We start from the raw sequence: 20,126 nt of genomic DNA, 5'->3' as shown, positions 1-20,126 counted from the left end.
TTTTTGTTTTTTGGCCACATTACAAAACTTCTGAGATGTTAGTTCCCTGACCAGGGACTGAACCCAGGCCTTTGGCAATGAGAATGCAGAGCCCTAACCACTGGACCCCCAAGGAGTTCCTCCCATTACTTTTTAAAATACAACTTTCAAACAGTTTCTGCTCAGTCTTTCTACTTTCTTCTCTTCTTTTTATGTTGTCCAGAGTTTCACTGATACTGTTTCCCATCCCAATGACTTTTAAGCTAGTCAAACCTTACCTTACATCTTTCTATAAATTGTAAACATTTTTCTGATTCTTGTCAATCCCCAAGACTACTCCTTCTCCCAATATTAACCTAAACTCTTACCTTTGTGACTTGAACTTTTGTTTATTTATTTTACTTTATTTTTTAATTTTACAATATTGTATTAGTTTTGCCATATATCAAAATGAATCCGCCACAGGTATACATGTGTTCCCCATCCTGAACCCTCCTCCCTCCTCCCTCCCCATACCATCCCTCTGGGTCGTCCCAGTGCACCAGCCCCAAGCATCCAGTATCGTGCATCGAACTGGGACTGGCGACTCGTTTCATATATGATATTATACATGTTTCAATGCCATTCTCCCAAATCATTATTTTATTTTTGGACCTTTATTTTAACCTAATACCCTGAACTTGATATTCTTACACCCTGAACTTGATATACTTACATGCGTTTATAGTCCACGAATCATGGTCCTATGTATTGACTCTTAGCTTATTGTTTTCTTTCTCATTTTTTCCTGCTGCATTGGATAGTAACAGAGAATTACAGTAACAGAGAGTCCTATCTTGGTCCTTGTATTAGGGCTTTCCAGAGAAACTGACGGAGAAGGCAATGGCACCCCACTCCAGTACTCTTGCCTGAAGAATCCCATGGATGGAGAAGCCTGGTGGGCTGCAGTCCATGGGGTCGCTAGAGTCGGACACAACTGAGCGACTTCACTTTCACTTTTCACTTTCCTGCATTGGAGAAGGAAATGGCAACCCACTCCAGTGTTCTTGCCTGGAGAATCCCAGGGATGGGGAAGCCTGGTGGGCTGCTGTCTGTGGGGTTGCACAGAGTTGGACATGACTGAAGCGACTTAGCAGCAGCAGCAGCAGCAGCAGCAGAGAAACAAAAGCAGTAGTATATACACAGATATACAGAAACAGATTTATTGTGAGAGATTGTCTCATATGAGTGAATGAGCTCACTATTAAGAAATCCCAGGGTCTGCCATCTTCAGGCTTGAGGTATAGGAGAGCAAGCGGTACAGTTCTAGTCCAGACCCAAGAATCAGGAGTCCCACAGCAGGAGATGGGTGTCCCAGACCAAGCAGGAAGCAAGTTTGCCCTTCCTTTGCTCTTTTGTTCTATTCAGGCTCTTAACAGATTGGCTGATGCCCATCTGCATTGGTGAGAGAGATCTTCCTAGGTGGCACTAGTGGTTAAGGATCTGCCTGCCAATACAGGAGATGCTAGAGACACAGGTTCGATCCCTGGGTTGGGAAGATCTCCTGTGTCAGGGGACATTCAGCTTTAAGGAATCTAATATGTTGTACTCTTCTTCCTCTGTGTGCCATTTCTCAAGGATTCTCTGTTCCTTATCAGTTCCTATTCTGGGAATGAGTAGAGCTGCACGCAGTTCTCAGGACTGAGATCATGGGAAAGGGTACCTGCTTATTTTCCTTTCAGTAATTCCCTTCAATGACTCTTTTCAGTGTCAGTGACTTTATATGTATTAGACTATCCATTTTGTTGCAGTTGATGGGATTTCATCCTTTGTAATGGCCAAGTAATCATTTTACTAAAGATATATAAGCCTGCATTTCTGCTAATAAAATATCCTCGTTCCACTAGAGACTTGGGTCCCTGTGTCGTTCTTTCTTTCTCTTTCTCTCTCTCCCTCTGACTAATTCTCTGGAGCATAGAAACCTACCGAGCTCACTTTCCTGCCCGGGCTTTCAAGACCTCTTTGAGAGGACACCCTGTGCCTCCATGAGCGGTACAAGACCTGTCCTAGGGCTTTATTGGTTCTCTGTGTAACCCAGGGAATACTAGCCTCTTTCTCTCTTTTTCTCTCTTTCTTTTCGTCGACTCTGGTCCACCAGGTATGGTCTGTACTAAAGACCAACACTCCTGGAGTAGGAAGTGGCAACCTATTCCAGTATTCCATGGACAGAGGAGCCTGGAGGGCTACAGTCCATGGGGCTGCAGAGACTCAGATATGACTGAGCACACTGAGAGGCGATGAATTATCTGGGTATTTCTTAGTCCAATAAGTTTGACACATAAAATTAACCCTCATAACTCTATAGAATACAATCTTTTCTCCATCTTCCTCAACCTCAAGGCAAGGAAAAGATGGAAGAATTGAACGTAGATTCATTTTCCTTTTTATCACCTCTGGTACACCAATTAAAGCTGGCTGGGTTGCAGCAGTAATTAAATCCAAGGAGGCCAGTGGAAACTAAGAGAAAGGTGGAGAGGTGGTTTTATAATTGTTAACAGCTTTGTATGTCAACACAATTGCATCTTTAACCAGTGGTATTGGTTTGATTCGAGAAAAACAAAAAACAAAAATAGGGTTAAAAAACCAAGGAAGGAGCTGGGAGAGTCCCTTGTTGATCAAATAGATCCTAACTGAGTGACTGGAATAGGGCTCTGTTTCCTTTAGAATCCATATACTTAAGGTGGTCTTAGGGAAAAATGGAGAAAGCCTGCATAAAGAATAGATGTATATGGGAATGTTAGTGACAGATCGCTAGTGCCTTCTGTGTGCTGCTTGTAGAGATCGCCCTCTGAAAAAATTGTCTACAATGTCGAGGGGATGTGTTATTTTTCAAACCTTGTAGGTAGAGGTTGCCAACAAAGGATGTAGGGCCTGAATCTTGGGTTAGAAACTTCAGGCAGGTGATAATTATTTGATATCATTACTCATCGAGAAGGAGCTGCCAAAGACAAGAAAATGATTTTCAAGGGGCTCTACGTGCCCAGGGAAACTAGAAAGAGTAATTGAAGTCATATTGTCTCATCAAGAAAGGAACCATGGTCCAACATGATGTGATTTATTTTCTAGGCTTTTCTTCCTAAGCTCATCTCTTAAATTATGGTATTCTCCAGATGTCCATCCTCGACCCACTGTTCTCATGCTGTGAACTCTCCCAGAGTGATCTCATTTCCTCTCATGATTTCAGTTCCTGATGACTTCAATTCTCTATCTTTATCCTTGACATTTTCTCACAGATTCATACTTCTATCCATCTGTCTGCTCTATGTCTCCCATAACATCATCTTAAAGTCTCAAGCTCAGCTTTTATAGAATGGTAACTATTCCCATCACCCCAACCCCAAATATACTCCCTTCCTTGTCTGCACAGCTCCTTTATTATTATCATTTCTCTCTTTTCCATTGTATTTGGAAACTGGAAAAACCTCATTTATCTAGGCTAAAACCCATCCTTTTTGACTCTTTATTCTCTTTATCCCACTCTGAATTTATGTTATGAATTTTAACTCCTATGCTCTCTTCTCCTTTCCATCATGACAGCCTTGCTCAAATTCAGGTACTATCCCCTTTGATCCTAAATTATCACAACAATTAAACTATTATTAACTGGTTTTCATCAGTCAGAATTTTCGTTGTAAGCAATAGAAAATGACAGTGTGGCTAACTCAAGCAGAAGAGAATCTTTCATACAGGTTTTGGAATACTTAGAGAATCAACAGGCCCATTGGAGGACACGATTCAGAAAATGCAGGCAAGCCAAAGGGGCCTAGTCAGCTGGGACCTCAGTCAAGGTCATGTATCAGAATAGCATGTCTAGGATGTCACCAAGAGTGCAGGCACTACTGAAAACAAGTACCCTGAGTGTGCGTGTCAAATTAGTGTACCCTAAATTGTGTGCCCATCCCTTAGGCACTGGAAAGTGGGGAGAACAAAAATCTGTCCCACTTCAATTGCTGTGGGGCATTTCTCTCAAACTGGAAATATTGAGAAATTGGGTAGCAAGAATAATAACAAAAATAAAAGTCTAGTATGTGGACTCTCATTCTAGTCATTTCTCCATCTAATCCATCTTCTTTGCAGAAACCATGGGGAAGAAAGCAGACAGGAGTACTCATGAGGACATTGATGCAGAAACCCAGGTAAGAAATTCTGCACTCAAAAAAAAAAAAAGAAATTCTGCACTCCTAAAGTAAAGCTGTGACAGAAGAGTGTGGAGAAGTGTGATAGATGAGAGCTATATGGGGGCTTGACTCACCAGTGTATGAGTAGATGTGTGGGGTGAGAGAGAGAAACTGAGATCGGTGTTGAGATTTCTTTCTCAAGCAATAGGAAGGAATGAGAGATTTCTTTACTGTTTTTGTTGTTCACTCACTCAATCCTGTCCAACTCTTTGCAGATCCATAGACTGCAGCACACCAAGCTTCCCTGTCCTTTGCTATCTCCTGGAGTTTGCTCAAACTTGTGTCCACTGATGCTATCCAACCATCTTGTCCTTTATCGCCACCTTCTCCTCCTTCCCTCAATCTTTCCCAGCATCAGGGATTTTTCCAGGGAATCAGCTGTTCACATCAGGTGGCCAAAGTATTGGACCTTCAGCTTCAGCATCAGTCCTTCCAATGAACATTCAGGGTTGATTTCCTTTAGGATCGACTGGTTTGATTTCCTTGCTGTCCAAGGGACTTCTCCAGCACCACAGTTCAAAAGCATCAATTCTTCAATGCTCAGCCTTCCTTATAGTCCAACTCTCACATCCATACATGACTACTGGGAAAACCATAGCTTTGACTGTGTGGACCTACATTGGCAAAGTGGTATCTCTTCTTTTTAAGATGTTGTATAGGTTTGCCATAGCTTTTCTTCCAAGGAGCAAGCATCTTTTAATTTCATGGCTGTAGTCACTGTCCCAAGGAAATAAAGTCTGTCACTGTTTCCATTTTTTCCTCTGTCTCTCTCTCTGCTAAGTCACTTCAGTCGTGTCCAACTCTGTGCGATCCCATAGATGGCAGCCCACCAGGCTCTGCCACCCCTGGGATTCTCCAGGCAAGAACACTGGAGTGGGTTGCTACTGGAGCCAGCTGGCAAAGTCGATCAGGTCCCGAGAACGTGCATGACGCGGCTGAGAAAGAATACTACAGCAAAAGAATACTACAGCAAAGATGGGGTCAAGAGGATCAGACACGTCTCCACAAAGGGAAGAGGTCTGACCACGACTTTATTCAGCATCTTATATTTATACAGGAGAGCAAGAGAAAAACAAGACAGTTAACATTTTTCTTGGTTGACCTATACATCTTACAAAAAGTCACAAGAAATCTTGAGAGCATGGGAATGGCACCCTGTTATTATTTCTTACACCAGATAACATTTCCCTGTGCATGAGAAGTTTGTCCAGAACTCCAGGTGTCTGCAGTAAATAATCGCCTAATCTCTGGGGTGGCGGGACAGAGAGCTATGTCTGCAAGCAAACCCTCAAGGACTGAGGCAGCTCCCAGAGCTGTGTCCTTTAGATAAAGGACCCCATTCTCATGGGCAGCTCCCTGCAGGTTGCCATTTCCTTCTCCAATGCATGAAAGTGAAAAGTGAAAGTGAAGTCGCTCAGTCGTGTCTGACTCTTGGCGACCCCATGGACTGCAGCCTACCAGTCTCCTCCATCCATGGGATTTTCCAGGCAAGCGTACTGGAGTGGGGTGCCATTGCCTTCTCCATTTCCCCTGTCTAATTGTCATGAAGTGATGGGACCAGATACCATGATTTTAGTTTTTTGATTGTTGAATTTTAAACCAGCTTTTTCACTGTCCTCTTTCACCATCATCAAGAGGCTCTTTAGTTCCTCTTTGCTTTCTACCATTAAGGTGGTGTTATCTGCATGTCTGAGGTTATTGATATTTCTTCACTTTTGGATGTATTTGATGTTGGGGCTAATGGGAGATTCACTGAAGATGTTGTTTCAGTAGACAGCTATGTGGGTCTGAGGTTCAGAGGACAGAGCAACACTGGAAATATATTCTTTTAAGACATTAACATAAAATTGACAATTGAAGTGGTAGGAGCTGTTACAATCACCAAGAAAGGAGGTCCAACTCTACTGAAGCTTGACAAATAGGTGCATCTCTGTGGCAGCCATCCAGAGGCACTTAGACCACATCACCTCAGTTCTTTAGCAGATTTAGCAGTTGGCTCACTGCTTCCCTTGTGTTGACAGTAATGTTCTGATTTCAGTACACCTCTACTGAGTGTATTTCCGTTATCTTGGTCTCTCAAATCCTTGATCTACTCATTTCCAAAGATTTTGTCTTTAACCCCACATCAGTTACTCACTTTCTGTTGTCTGACCCTGTACTGGTGTTTTGCAACCAGGACCTTTTAGCAGATCATAAAATCAGTGAAGTTGTCTCAAATGGAATTTCTTTTGAATGAAACGTGATTGAAAATATCAGCATGCTCTGTATATGCTTAGTCTATAAACTGGGTTATACATCAGCCCTGTCTGATTGTGTACAGGACCGTTCACATGTTGCAAAAGGAGAAAAGGCAGATTAGAAGCAGCGTGGCAAGCTTGGGTGCGGTTATTTTGAATTTTTAATGAATAACAAAAGCCTGGTCTTTGAGCAAGGACAAGTACAGGAATAATGTCTTTGACTAGTCAAGAGGAAATGAAATCCAATACTCAAAGTATTATTTCTGCCATTCTCTTTTTACTACAGGACTGTTTTTTTTTTTTTTTTCTGTCCACAAGACTATTCTCACCTGTATAGAAAGACAGAGTAAACTTTTCTGTCTAAAAAAAAAAAAGTACCTTAAGATAACCATACATTCTACTTATTATTCACTCTCCTTCTTTCTTGCAGCTCATTGGGCCACTGCAGTTAAACTCTCATTTTGGCCATTCTTATTCAAGTTACAGAGATCTTTGCTTTGCTTTACAAACCTAAGACCATCTGATCTTGCTTAATTCATAAGCAATGTTGGACATTGCTGATCACCATTTCTTGTTTGAAACATTCTTCTTTCTTGACCCTGATTCTTTGCCACTCTCCCCATTCACCTCACACTTCACTGGAACATTTTCTTGTGCTAACCACTTCCTCCTGCTCAAAATAGTTGCTTCCTGTGGTTTGAGTGTCACCAGCCTGTCTGGTTTAGTTGCCTCCTCTTTGGAGACTACTCAAGTTTTCTTTATGAGCTTCTCTTATTATTATTTCTTAAATCCTCAAATGTTGTGGTTTCTTCAGAGATCTCTTTTTATTCATACTTTGATTTATTTGTTACAAAGTAAGAGTTTGCTATGGATGGATGATTCATATCATCAATGTGGGGACATGGCAGTGAATCAAATAAACCAGGGTTTGTTTACAATAAGTACGATCTGGTGGGAAACAAGAGAAACTAGACACAAAGCCAAAACTATGGAGGCAGGAGGGACAATAAAGCATAATGAGAGAGCACAGGATTACTCTTTGAGGAGGCCATTTTATGTGGGGGCCAGGGAAAGTCCCAAAAGAAGTAAGGGAAATTACAGGTTATGATTTGTAGATGGGCATTTCAGAAAGATGTAACAACAATATACACAGAACCTCAATTTAGGAGAGTACCTGGTAGGTATAAGAAAAAGCAAAAAGGCCAGTGTATCTGGAGTGGAAAGAGAGAGAGAAATAGACAGGGGGTAGATGAGAAAGTAGAGGACCATATCAACGGGAGTCTGTGAATCATAAAAGCTTTAGATTTTATTCTGTGATGTTAAACTGCAGGAGAGCTTTGATCAGCAAGGACCCATCTCTTGACTTTAGTAAGTGAAAGTGAATGGCCTTAATGAACGTTGAGTGGGGGAGTAAAAATTTGAATGAGTAACCAATTAAGAGGTCACTGAAATTGTTCCTATGAAAAGAGATGGCAGTTTGGATGAGGTAGGTGGTAAGAGAAATGAAAGTGTTAGTCGCTCACCTGTGTCCGATTCTTTGTGACCCCATGGACTGTAGCCTACTAGGCTCCTCTGTCCATGAAATTCTCCAGGCAAGAATACTGGAGTGGGTGGCCACTTCCTCCTCCAGGGGATCTTCCCAACCCAGGAATCAAACCTGGGTCTCCCACATTGTAGGCAGATTCTTTACCACTGAGCCAACAGAGAAGTCAAGCACAGGTCAAATTCAGGATATATTTCAGTGATAGAGTTGGCAAGATTTCTTCATGATTTGGGTGTAAAGTTTGAAGTTTTGACTGAGCAACTGGTAGAATGGAGCTGCCATTAACTGTGATAAAAATGACTAGAGGATAAGCAGCTTAGGGGAGGGTGTTGAGGTAGAAAGAATTTGTTTTTGCTCATTTTACGTTTGTCCTACTTGTAAGACATCCACGTGTATATGTACAGTAAGCAGTGGGTGTAAGTAAGTGTGTATGATTCTGGAGTTAAGGGAGAAATTCATGCTGAAAATATACATTTGGCTATTTGTAGATGATAGTTGAAGTCATGAAACTTGAGGAGGATCAGGAATCACCTAGGAAGGGAGTGTTAGATAGAAAATGTGAAAGTCAGAGCCCACATCTCTGCCCGTGTTTCTTCCAGCAGGAGTGGCCCTACTGAGTCCGCAGTCTTTGTTCTCATTCTATTCCTATTGCTTCCTGAGCCCCAGCATTGTCAATGCCACTAACTGGGGTGTTGGTGTGGAGCTCCCAAATGCCTCTGACACTGGATAGGCATCAGAGCTAAAACTAATGGAATGTCAGGAGGTTTCTACTTCAGGAAAAAAATAGAATAGATTTGACTTTAAGAATGAAAGACTGCATTTAACCTATGAAAAGATGCTCAACATTGCTAATTATTAGAGAAATGCAAACCAAAACCACAGTGAGGTATCACCTCACACCGGTCAGAATGGCCATCATTAGAATGAATAATAAATGCTGAACATTTAATATATGAATCAAAAATGCTGAACAGGGTGTAGAGAAAAGGAAACCCTCCTACCCTGTTCGTGGGAATGTAAATTCATGCAGACACCAGGGAAAACAGTATCAAGATTACTTAAAACACTAAAAATAGAGCTATCATAGGATCCAGTAATCCCAATCCTGGGCATATATTTGGAAAAGATGAAAATTCTAATTTAGAAAGATACATACATACACTCCAGTGTTCATTGCGCCACTATTTACAATAGCCAAGACATGGGAGCAACCCAAGTGTCCATCAACAGATGAATGAATAAAGAAGATGTGGTATACATACATGATAGACTCTTAGCCACAAAAAGAATGAAATATTGCCATTGGCGGCAACATGGACGGACCTAGAGAATATCATACTAAGTCAGACAAACACAAATATTATATGATATCACTTATATGTGAAATCTAAAAAGTAATCAAAATGATTCTATGAACAAAACAGAAACAGACTCACGGACAAAGAAAACAAACTTATGGTGATCAAAGGGGAGAGGGAGGGAGGAGGGATAAATTAGGAGTATGGGATCAACAGATATTAACTATATGTAAAATAGATAAGCAACAAGGATTTACTGTATAGTACAGAGAGCTGTATTCAGTATCTTGTAATAACCTATAATGGAAAATAATCTGGAAAAATGTATTCCTTTACTGTGCCTCTGAAACTGACACAGTATTGTAAATCAACCTTATTTCCGTTTAAAAAAAGACCGCCTTTAAAATATGGGGCCGGAACTTTGTCGATGGAGTTCTGCCAAATCCTTTCAAAGGCTGCTCTGCTAAGAAAGGGGTGAGAGGATGAGAACTATTAACAGTGCCAGGTCATGCCAGAGCCCCCCTGGGACGTCGGCACCTTTGTGAAAATGCTCGCAGGATTATCAGGCTGGGTTAGACTCCTGGTAGAGGAGCGTATCCAGCTCCCTGGTGGACCTTTTTAAAAAATTATATCCAAAGAGAACCATTTGAGGAATGTGTGGGAATTGGAGCCTGGAATTACATACTTTCGGTCTCCTCCATTTTGGCTTGTGGTAACATTAAATCTTCCCCTTCGTTGCTGCTTCTGTGTTGCCTTTGGCTAAGCATCCCTCCTTGAGGTCACGGGCCTTCTGGGTTCTGGCAGGAGGTGCGAGGGGTTAGTCTCTACGTCAGCAGTGTCAGAGGGAGCCTGCCTGGTGGCATGGACATCGAGAAGATGCCAGCACAGAGAGTCATACTTATTGCTTTGGAGTTTGAAATCTCATCTCTGCTCATCATCTTCTCAAAGGCCCGTACTTGTGTATTGAGGGAAAAGGGTGTGTTTTTATGACGTTAAGGAAGTAATAATATACAACAAATAATAGAAACTGAGATTTCTGAATGAAGATTCCAGTCATCTGAACCATTTTCACAAGTGTTAGTTGCTCAGTCATGTCTGACTCTTTGCAACCCCATGGAATATAGTCCACCAGGCCTCTCTGTCCATGGAATTCTCTGAGTTCATCTGAGCTATACTGATATAATAACAGATTGTTAAATTAATTATCTACATTTGGAGAATGTTTCATTGTTAAACTGTCCAATGAGTGAGAGGTGTAATATTATTGCATTTCTAAAGGGTTTTAGTTTACAGGCCAGATATAAATGGAGGAAGAAAATTAATTGAAAGGATATTGAGAATCTCACAGAATCACTGTGAAAGCAGAACAAAGAGTCTAAGATTTGATGTAGCAGGAACCATGATTTAGAGACCTCTCTGGTGGCTCAGTGGTTAAGAATCTGCCTGCCAATGTAGAGGATATGGGTTTGATACCTGGTCTGGGAGAATCCCATATTATTGTGCCGTGGAGCAAATAAGCCCCTGTGCCACAACTACTGAGCCTGTGCCCTAGAGCCCGGGAGCCACAACTCCTGGGCCCACATGCCACAACTATTGAAGCCTGTGCCCCACAACAAGAGAAGCCACTGCAGTGAATGAGAAGCCCGCGCACTGCAAAGAAGAGCAGCCCGCATCGCCGTAACTAGAGAAAACCCGTGTAAAGTGACAAAGACCCAGTGCAGCCAAAAGTGAGTAAATAAATAACTTAAAAGACCCAGAAACTAAAGCACATCATATAGGTGGTCTGGAGAAAATACGATGACTATTTCTGAGATCTGTACCTTGACATGTGTCCCACCTACCCTCGACCCTCTAGTCCTGCCATCTCTGAGAAGCAGAGAGCAATGTTGTCACCACCATGTGCATCAAAGCACATTTTCAGCTGTCCCTTCTTTTCCTAATTTCTGATTTATAATACAGGGCGGGTATATCTGATTAGCTCTGCCTAGGTATGGTGCCTGCACCCCAGCTGTAAGGAAATCTGGCCTGGTGAGAATCTGGCATCTTTTGTGTCTATGGTAGGACATGCCTCCCATCAAGATTTGTAAGATGTGAAATTTCCTAAATGTACAAAAGAAGGTGAAATGCTGGGCAGCCAAAAAAGTGACGAATGTCTGTAAGTGTGTACACTTTGGCTGTTGAAAATAAACACATACTTCCTTCCACACATGACTTTTCTACAAGAGGAAATTGCTTCCATGTAACATGATAAAATTATTCCCTACAAAACGGAGGAAGCACCCACTGTCTTCTGAGTCCTAGCAGTTATTATATACAGCTCGGGCCACACTCCCTGGGCCCCTTTGTTCTGCCAGGACCCTGAGCAGAGATTCTTTCAACTACCGGTTGCATTATGACATGAATCACTCTACATAAAACAGTGGAGGAAAAGGTACAAAAAGAGTAAGAAAGATGAAGTGTCTCAGTTATAAGAATATATGTGACAGAGAGAAGAAGTCTTTTTTATAATTTACAGAGGAGGACTCACAGACACCATCCTCCACTCCACTCTTTTCTTTCCCATCCAGCTCTGTCCTCCATGGGCGTGAAAACAATCACTGTCATCTTAACAAGACTTTCTCAATTCATCACAACCTTTTGTCTGTTTCCTTTCTCCATGGCCATCATCTTGGATCAAGATGTTGGAGTACTTCAATAGCTCCTGAACATTTTTCATTTTCTCTCCCTTTTCCCCCACTAAATTCTTTCCATAAAAGATGGTTATCTTTAAAAATGCATGTCTTATGTTACTCCCTGCTTCCAGTGACTTGCAATTATTCTTTGGAGAAAGTCCACAGTTCTCAGCATGGTTTAGAAGGTTTTATCTTTGTGACCTCTGGCCTTTCCAGTCTCATCTCTGTGCTCCAAAGACACTCTTCTCTGTTTCTCAAAAATCTCACTGTCCTTCCAGCCTCATGGCCTTGCAGTGATATTCCCTTTGCTTGTTCTTGCCTTCTTATTTTTCACCTCCTTAGGTGTCAGCAAAGTTTCAAATCTTCACATCTGCATCACACATTTGCTCCCAAACCCAGACAAGCAAGGCCCTTACCTCAACTACTCTTCATACTAGTGATGGTCACAAATATTATTTCTACTATTTGCTAAATACCTGTCTTGACCCATAAAAACCAAGGCCTATGAGGAAACGTGCTGTATCCTCAGTGCATTGGATACTTACAAGCTGGCATGTGACAGGTGCTCAACAGGTAACCTCTGAATAGATGGATACATGAAAACGGCCCTGTTGGCCATTCTTAGGCTGATTTCAGCTTTGTATTTTCTCCTGATAAAACTCCTCCATCATTTAACCCTCCGATTTCTCTGGTAATTTGTTTTGGCTGGGAAGGTGTTAATAGAAGAATTCAGTTTGTATAAGATATGAAGCTCATATTTGCCACAAGAGCGGGGATGGCTTTGCAACTGTCCGAATCTCATTTGTTTCCCAGCACTAAACTTTGGCAAGAAGAGTTCTCTGCTAATTCAAGTGACCAAGAATTTATGCAATTTCCTCTGAAGAAAATTATCCTTTTGAGAGCATGAAGGAATATTTCATTCTCTCCACCTAAATCTAATCATTTTACCAGGCTCCATTTCTTCCTGCACCTGATTTTTTTTTTTTTTTCCTCTCTCTTTCTGTTTTTTTTTTTTTCTCATAGACCCAATTCTATCTGCTTTGTATAAACCTCTCTGGTTTAAAAATTTGCCTTTCAAATGCACGATGTCCTAGGATGTGTGTATTGAACGACCAGAAATAACTCAGTGACATATTCTTCTTGCTTATTTCATACATATTTCCAACTTATGACTCATTGGTTTAAAGAGGACAAATGTGAACTAAGAGCAAAACAGAGGACTTGATGTACTTGGGCCTGAGAGGAAGATGAATCACTGTGCTGCTGGCAACGTGTCCCACTCAGGGCCGCCTGTCTCATGGGTTTGAATGACCCCCACTGTTCCCCGGCCGGGCCCCACTCACAGGCTCACATGCAACCTCACACAACCACACATCCAGACACCGCTCGCTTCTTACTTTAGCAGCCCCGTGGAACTATTTTAGGTTGGAAGGCATGCTCATAATAAAGAGACTGACTGTCTTGGAGGCTATAACGTGATATTGGAACACGTCAGAGGGACCCAAAATGGTAGCAATGGCATTTTCGTGCTCAGTTTTCAAAGCATTTTATTTTCCTCTCTCCTTCCACCATCTGTTTTTCTGACTATAGCAAATGTCACTCCCTATGGAGTTTAATAGGATATGAAATAGGATTGTTTTACAGTGAATTTTGATGTAGTTTCATGATTTTCCTAAGAGTAGTTTTCCTTCCTCTATCTCTTTCTCCTTCCTTCCTATCTTCCTTTCCTCCTTTCCTTCTTCTTTCTTGTTTGTCTCTTCCTGTTTTAAACGCCCCCTCCCTCCCTTTTCTTTCCTTCTTTCCATGTTAATCAGAAAAATTGAGCTAACTTTGATAAGATATTAATCATACGAACTGAAAAGAAAATCACTCCTACAGACTTGCTTCTAGATCCTGGACTGAAATCTGTGACAAGACAAAGTTCTTAAATGTGTGAACTTTATTCTTATAAAAAACAAATTTTCAACATGGCATTAGACCATTAAGCAGTAAATTATAGACCACTGAAGTGACAAGCCATGGATCTTAATTTCCGTTGGTTTAAGTTTGAACATAAAAGGAGCCAATGGACAATGCCAAGCAAGGGGGAAGTGAGGGAGGTGATAACGAGGATACACTTATATGTCCTTCTGACATGACAGCAATCTTGAAACGCTACGTGTATGAGTTTATCTAAATGTGACCATTATTACATGCTGGAGTTATCACTGCTTTCTCCATTTTACAAATGAGAAAACTGAGGCATAAAAGGGTTAAGACCACACAGCTGCTAAGTGGCAGAGGTAAAGGGTCCATACAGAAAAGGGTCAAGTTGGTTTTGTTACATTGTTTTCTACATTGGACTCTGATGTATAAATCTGTAGCATGATGGACAGTGTTTAGGGAGACATTAGAACAGTCTTCTACTGTCTTCATTTGAGCAGAAGAAATCCAAGAGTCTGTAGGAAGTTCCTCTCACCATAGTAAAGGGAGGAGAATTCCAGAAGGCAGGAGTGTGGTCTTCATGAGAAAGTGACCGAGTAACACAATGAGGACCCGTGTAAAGAAACAGGGAGAAAGCCCGGCATGTTTAGAGAATGAGGCTGTATTGATGGTGAGCTCTGCTGTTGACTAGAGACATCACGATGTTTGTCCCAGAAAAATCTCACTGCCTCAACTTTCCCTTTCTGCTCTATGACTGACTCAGTGAATTTACTCTGTCTTTGGGGGATTAAGGAAGGACAGGACTCCACCTGTTGAGAATGGCTCAACTGTGTGAAGTGTTTGGGAAATGAGGTTTTTGGGAAAATGATATTTTAAATGTAGCAACCTGCGTTTCTCAGGGAAGGACACAATAGGAAGATTCATATTTTGGATATATATTTTAGGGTCAACTCATGCTTTTCTTCTTTGAAACTTCTCTTTCACCAGTGTTTTATAATTTTCTATATATAGGTCTTTAGTTTCTTTAGGTAGATATATAAAACTATATAACTATAAAACTATAAAACACTGGTGAAAGAAATCAAAGAGGACACTAATAGATGGAGAAATATACCATGTTCATGGATTGGAAGAATCAATATAGTGAAAATGAGTATACTACCCAAAGCAATTTATAGATTCAATGCAATCCCTATCAAGCTACCAACAGTATTCTTCACAGAGCTAGAACAAATAATTTCACAATTTGTATGGAAATACAAAAAACCTCGAATAGCCAAAGCGATCTTGAGAAAGAAAAATGGAACTGGAGGAATCAACCTACCTGACTTCAGGCTCTACTACAAAGCCACAGTTATCAAGACAGTACGGTACTGAAACTTCTCTTGTTACAGTACAGGTTCTCCGACAAGACTTCGGTACTTATATATAGTTAAATGATGGAGGCAATTTCTTGAGTGTAGGATCCTGCTCCTTCCTACTGCTTCTCTCCTATTTATTCAGGGAATCTGATATTGCTCCCAGAGTCTATATGAAATCACCTTCTTCAAAAAAGGAAGTAGTCTTAAATTTTGCAGACACTCCAGGAGTAGCAATTTGGGGAATCCTCATTTACTGTGACTTTACGACTTTCAGCAGGAAGAAACAGAGACATTGACAAGCATTTTTCTAAGTCTGTCTTCAGGATAAATTTGGTGGGATCTATATATCTTTGGGTAGGACTTTACCCTTGTGTGTTTTTTTGGTGCATATGTGTATTGACTGTTGTGGGGCCTATCCAGGCAAAATCTTCTTGGCACATGGAGTATCTGGGAGAGGAAAAGGAAGCTATCTTTTCTTCTCTTGGCTTTAGGATCAAATATAAAAGAAAGAATCAGAAAATAATATGATTTCTTTATTACATGCTTTGAAGATATTTTAGTTATATTTTGCTCAACTGGAAAATAATGTCCCCATCAAACTGGATACTTGTTATCTAATGGGACAAGATTGAGAGAAGGGCTATAGAAACATACATGTTGCATTCCTAGACAGAATGGAGCAGGTGAGAAAACAGTAATTCAATAAACAAGCAAATGAAGAACTAAAAAAAAAAAACCCAGTGGATCTAACATATCCTATATGGATGTGGGGTATTAATATTTCTTTGATTCAAACTAGATTAACAAAAATAAGGGCATTCATTGTCTTTCAAGTTGGAATAGTGTACTGGAGGTAGTTCACATGATCAAAAGAAAAGTTTCAGAGATTAGGTCTTACTGGTTAGGACACAAGCTCAGTACTGGCAAATGTCTCTTCTCTCAACTTTCCTCCCCACCAACTCTATTCTTCTCCTTCCCCTATCTTTCCCCCTTCCCTTCTTCATACACATGCACACACACATTTGTGAGTTCATACGATCTTCCCAAGTGGCAGGAACCATTGGGTTACTATAAAGCCAAGACTCATATTCTCCCAGATTTGCAAACTGGTAGAAAGAGAACTTCTCTTCTCATTTGTACATCAATCACAGGTAAGGTCTTTGATTAGCTCAAGTGAGTAACACGTCCACTTCTGGACCAAGTAATAATACACATGGAAAACTTAAGTACTCTTTATTTGAAAACGCTTCTTTTACCAAATTTAACAAAATTTATATAATTTTCCATTTTATCAAAACTGAACTGTATTTGATGAAGGCCTAGAGAAAGGCTGGGTCTTCCCAGGTGGCTCAGTGGTAACAAATCTGCCTGCCAAAGCAGAAGACACTGGTTCAGTCCCTGGGTCAGGAAGACCCCCTGGAGAAGGAAATGGCAATCTGCTCCAGTATTCTTGCCTGGGAAATCCCATGGACAGAGAAGTCTGGCAGGCTACAGTCCATGGGGTTGCAAAGAGTTGGATACAATTTAGGGACTAACCAATGGCAGCAGCAGAAAAGCTGACTCCATTTCCCCCAAAGATAAATACTTTTTTTGGTCTCCCAGAGTTCAGAGGATTCAAGCTTTCATCATGATTATGAACTCAATAAAAAGAGCAAAGCTACATATTTAATAATTCTATGTTTGAAACAATGTGAAAATGTGACCGGTTTTATTTTCCATCTCTTTTCTAGCCAGTGTAATTAAGAGTAGTTAGTTACTGTGCCTACTCTGAAGATTGTTCTCTTGGATTAGGGATCTCTGTCGATACCTAACACATGGAACAAGTAGAAATCATGGCCTTCTTTTAAAAAAAAAAAAAGCACTTTAAATGAAAGTACATACACTTTATAATACCCATCCACTGGGATTTTTTGAAGTACGTTACTTTAGCTCTTCCAGTGGTGTAGAGATTAAAGACAGGCAAGAAGTACCTTGGCTACAGGGCGCTGGACTCCAGGTAGTGGAACCGATGAGAAAGTCCAGCTCATGGATCACTGCAGGCAGGAGGGCAGTGACTGAGCAAAAGCAAATAAATGCGTGATGCACAAGCCTGGAGGACAGAAGTGCAGTGTTCAGACCAAGTTCTGTCATGTTATTTGTGCTAGTATTTGAGTGTTATATAAACATTTTGGACAATTGTTTCTGAAGTTTCCATTGTTATTTTTGGGTTTATTCATTTACAAAGGCTATAGACAAATCTCTGGCATATGTGTACATAGTTATCAATCAACTGTGCAGTAGCATGCAACTTAAAAAAGTTATTTATCTATCTATTTATTGTTGGCTGCCCTGGGTCTTCATTGCTACATGCCAGCTTTCTCTAGTTGTGGCAAGCAGGGGCTACCCTTCATTGTGGTGCATGGGCTTTGCAGTGCAGTGACTTCTATGTTGTGAAGCATGGGCTCTAGGGACACTGGGCTCAGTCACTGTGGCACATGGGTCTAGCTGCCCCACAGCCTATGGAATCTTCCTGGGCCAGGGGTTGAACCCATGTTTCCTGAATTGGCAAGTGGATTCTTAGCCACTAGACCACCAGGGAAGTCCCCCTTATTACTTTTGTAAAGAATTTGCTTCTATTTGACCCAATCAGATGGAATATATTTTATTACATATAGTTCTCTTCTCTGGCCCTTGCCAGAGATCAGGGTTTCTCTCACAAAAGGGAACAGTTGTCTATGCCTTTGTTTTTCACAGTGCAGTCCACACCACAAGCAATGACATCACCAGTCTATACCACAAGCAATGACACCACAGCAGAATATCAGGCTCCACTTTAGACCTACTGAATTGGAATTGACATTTTAACAAGATTCCCCAGGTCCAAAGTGTCCGTAGGCTTTGGAGAAGCAAACAATGATGGTGAAAGACATTCTGGAAGGAAGGATCAGAAGCAGCAAGGCTTGTAGTAATTATAGGCCCTTGGTCATTGATCTGGATATGATATGGGTGAGATTTTTATTTTCATGTTTTAAAATTTTTTAAAGTATTTACTTATTTATTTGGCTGCACTGGGTCTTAGTTGCAGCATGCGGTATCTTTAGTATGTGAATTCTTGTTGTGGCATGTCAGATTTAGTTCCCTGACCAGGGATCAAACCTAGGCCCCCATCCATTGGGAGTGCAGAGTCTCAGCCACTGGACCACTAGGGAAGTCCCTGGGTGTGGGACTTTAAACTGAAGAAGGTGATTAAGTGATGTTCAGGGAACAGCAATGGGACTGCACTCTGCAGATGGCACACAGAGGAGGGTGGAAGCGCTGAAGACAGTTCAGAAAATGTCACCCAACCCTGAAGCAAAGGGACTGGGTCTGATATGAGCTTTTGGCAATGAGCATGGCAAGCATGGGGCGCTGTGATTCATTCTTCTTTTTAGTTTATTTATTTATTTCTTTTTGGTTGTGTGGGGTGTTCGTTGCTGTGTGCGTTTTTCTCTAGTTCCGGTGAGTAGGGGTTTCTCTCTAGCTGCAGGGCTGGGACTTCTCGTTGCTGTGGCTTCTCTTGTTGCAGAGCATGGTCTCTAGGGTGCATGCACTTAAGTAGCTCCCGGGCTCTAGAGCATTGGCTTAATTGTTGTGTCTCACGGGCTTAGTTGCTCTGGAGCATGTGGAGTCTTCCCGGATTAGGGATGGAACCTCTCTGGGTCTCCTGCTTTGGCAGGTGGACTTTTCACTACTGAGCCACCAAGGAAGCCCTGTGATTCATTCTAAATTAGGTTATTTAAGTGACTGGTTGGGATGAGTTCATTACCCTGAGGTGGTTTAGTCGCTAAGTCATGTCTGAGTCTTGTGACCCCATGGACTGTAGCCCACCAGGCTCTTCCATCCATGGGATTCTCCAGGCAAGAATATTGGAGTGGGTTGCCATTTTCTTCTCCAGAGGATCTTCCTGACCCAGGGGATCCAACCCAGTCTCCTGCATTGCAGGCTGATTCTTTACAGTCTGAGCTACCAGGGAAGCCCTTGAAGGATGAAGTAAGTAGATCTTCTTTGAGTTAGGAGGTAGACACCAACTGAGCACACACTTGCTGAGCACACAAGTGCGGCGGTGGACTACGAAGAAAGGATGTGTCAGCCAAGTCTAGTTGTTTCAAAGATTTGCACCTCACTCGATTAAACACATGATATCCCTTGCCACCTGGCACTGCCATGGTAGCTAAAAACATATTTAGAAAAATGAAGGTGGGGAGGGAATCTAAAAAATTGACTTTGCCCCTATATGATTATCTGGACTAAAATAGGTTTTGACTTTCCCTCTTTGTTACAAAGGACAGCTTAAATATCTACTTTCTGAAAATGTCAGAAGCGTTTAATGAGCACCAACCATATTACAGTGCAGCTTTTCCATATTTAAAAAAATATTACCCTGAAATAATTCAGGGGCATTGTCTTTAAATAGAAAAATAATTTTGAGAAAACTCATGTTTGACAAGTACTATTTTCTTCATGTTTTTCCTCCATGAAAGTCATCAAAAACATACTTCAAATTCATTTATGATTACAGTGAATCCAAGAGATTAAGTACATTGGATAGTGAGAACACATCCATTGTTTACATTTCCTTAATATAAAAAAAATAAAAGTACTTACTACTCTTACACCATTTAGCTCGCTCAAGGAATTAAAAGGGTAAACCATTGACACTAGGCTGTCCCTAACAGAGGATTATGAGTCATAGACTAATGGTGTTTTACTTAGAATGATGTTTTTGACATTCATTATTAAATTGTGTTTTTGCCATGAACATGGCAAACACTAATTACAAGAGTAAAACCAAATCAACCCCTTTTCACAGCATATCCCATCTTATTGTTTCTTCCCAGATTGTTCCCATTCACTCAAAAAAAAAAAAAAAAAAAAAAA

General features: G+C 41.1%; 1 long non-coding RNA gene across 2 annotated transcripts in view; it reads left to right on the top strand.

Moving 5' to 3' along the window:
- The window catches only part of LOC104999556, a 177,514-nt gene that overhangs the window by 69,876 nt on the left and 87,512 nt on the right, over window positions 1-20,126 (top strand). For both annotated transcript variants that reach the window (XR_826613.1, XR_826612.1), the window contains one exon: window positions 4,096-4,154. This is a non-coding gene — a long non-coding RNA (uncharacterized LOC104999556). The remainder of the gene's footprint in view (window positions 1-4,095; window positions 4,155-20,126) is intronic.

The sequence above is a fragment of the Bison bison genome, unplaced genomic scaffold (genome assembly GCF_000754665.1).
Source record: "Bison bison bison isolate TAMUID 2011002044 unplaced genomic scaffold, Bison_UMD1.0 scf7180017864354, whole genome shotgun sequence".
Lineage (NCBI taxonomy): Eukaryota > Metazoa > Chordata > Mammalia > Artiodactyla > Bovidae > Bison > Bison bison.
Note: the sequence above shows the minus strand (reverse complement) of the source record. Positions and strands in the feature narration are given on the sequence as shown.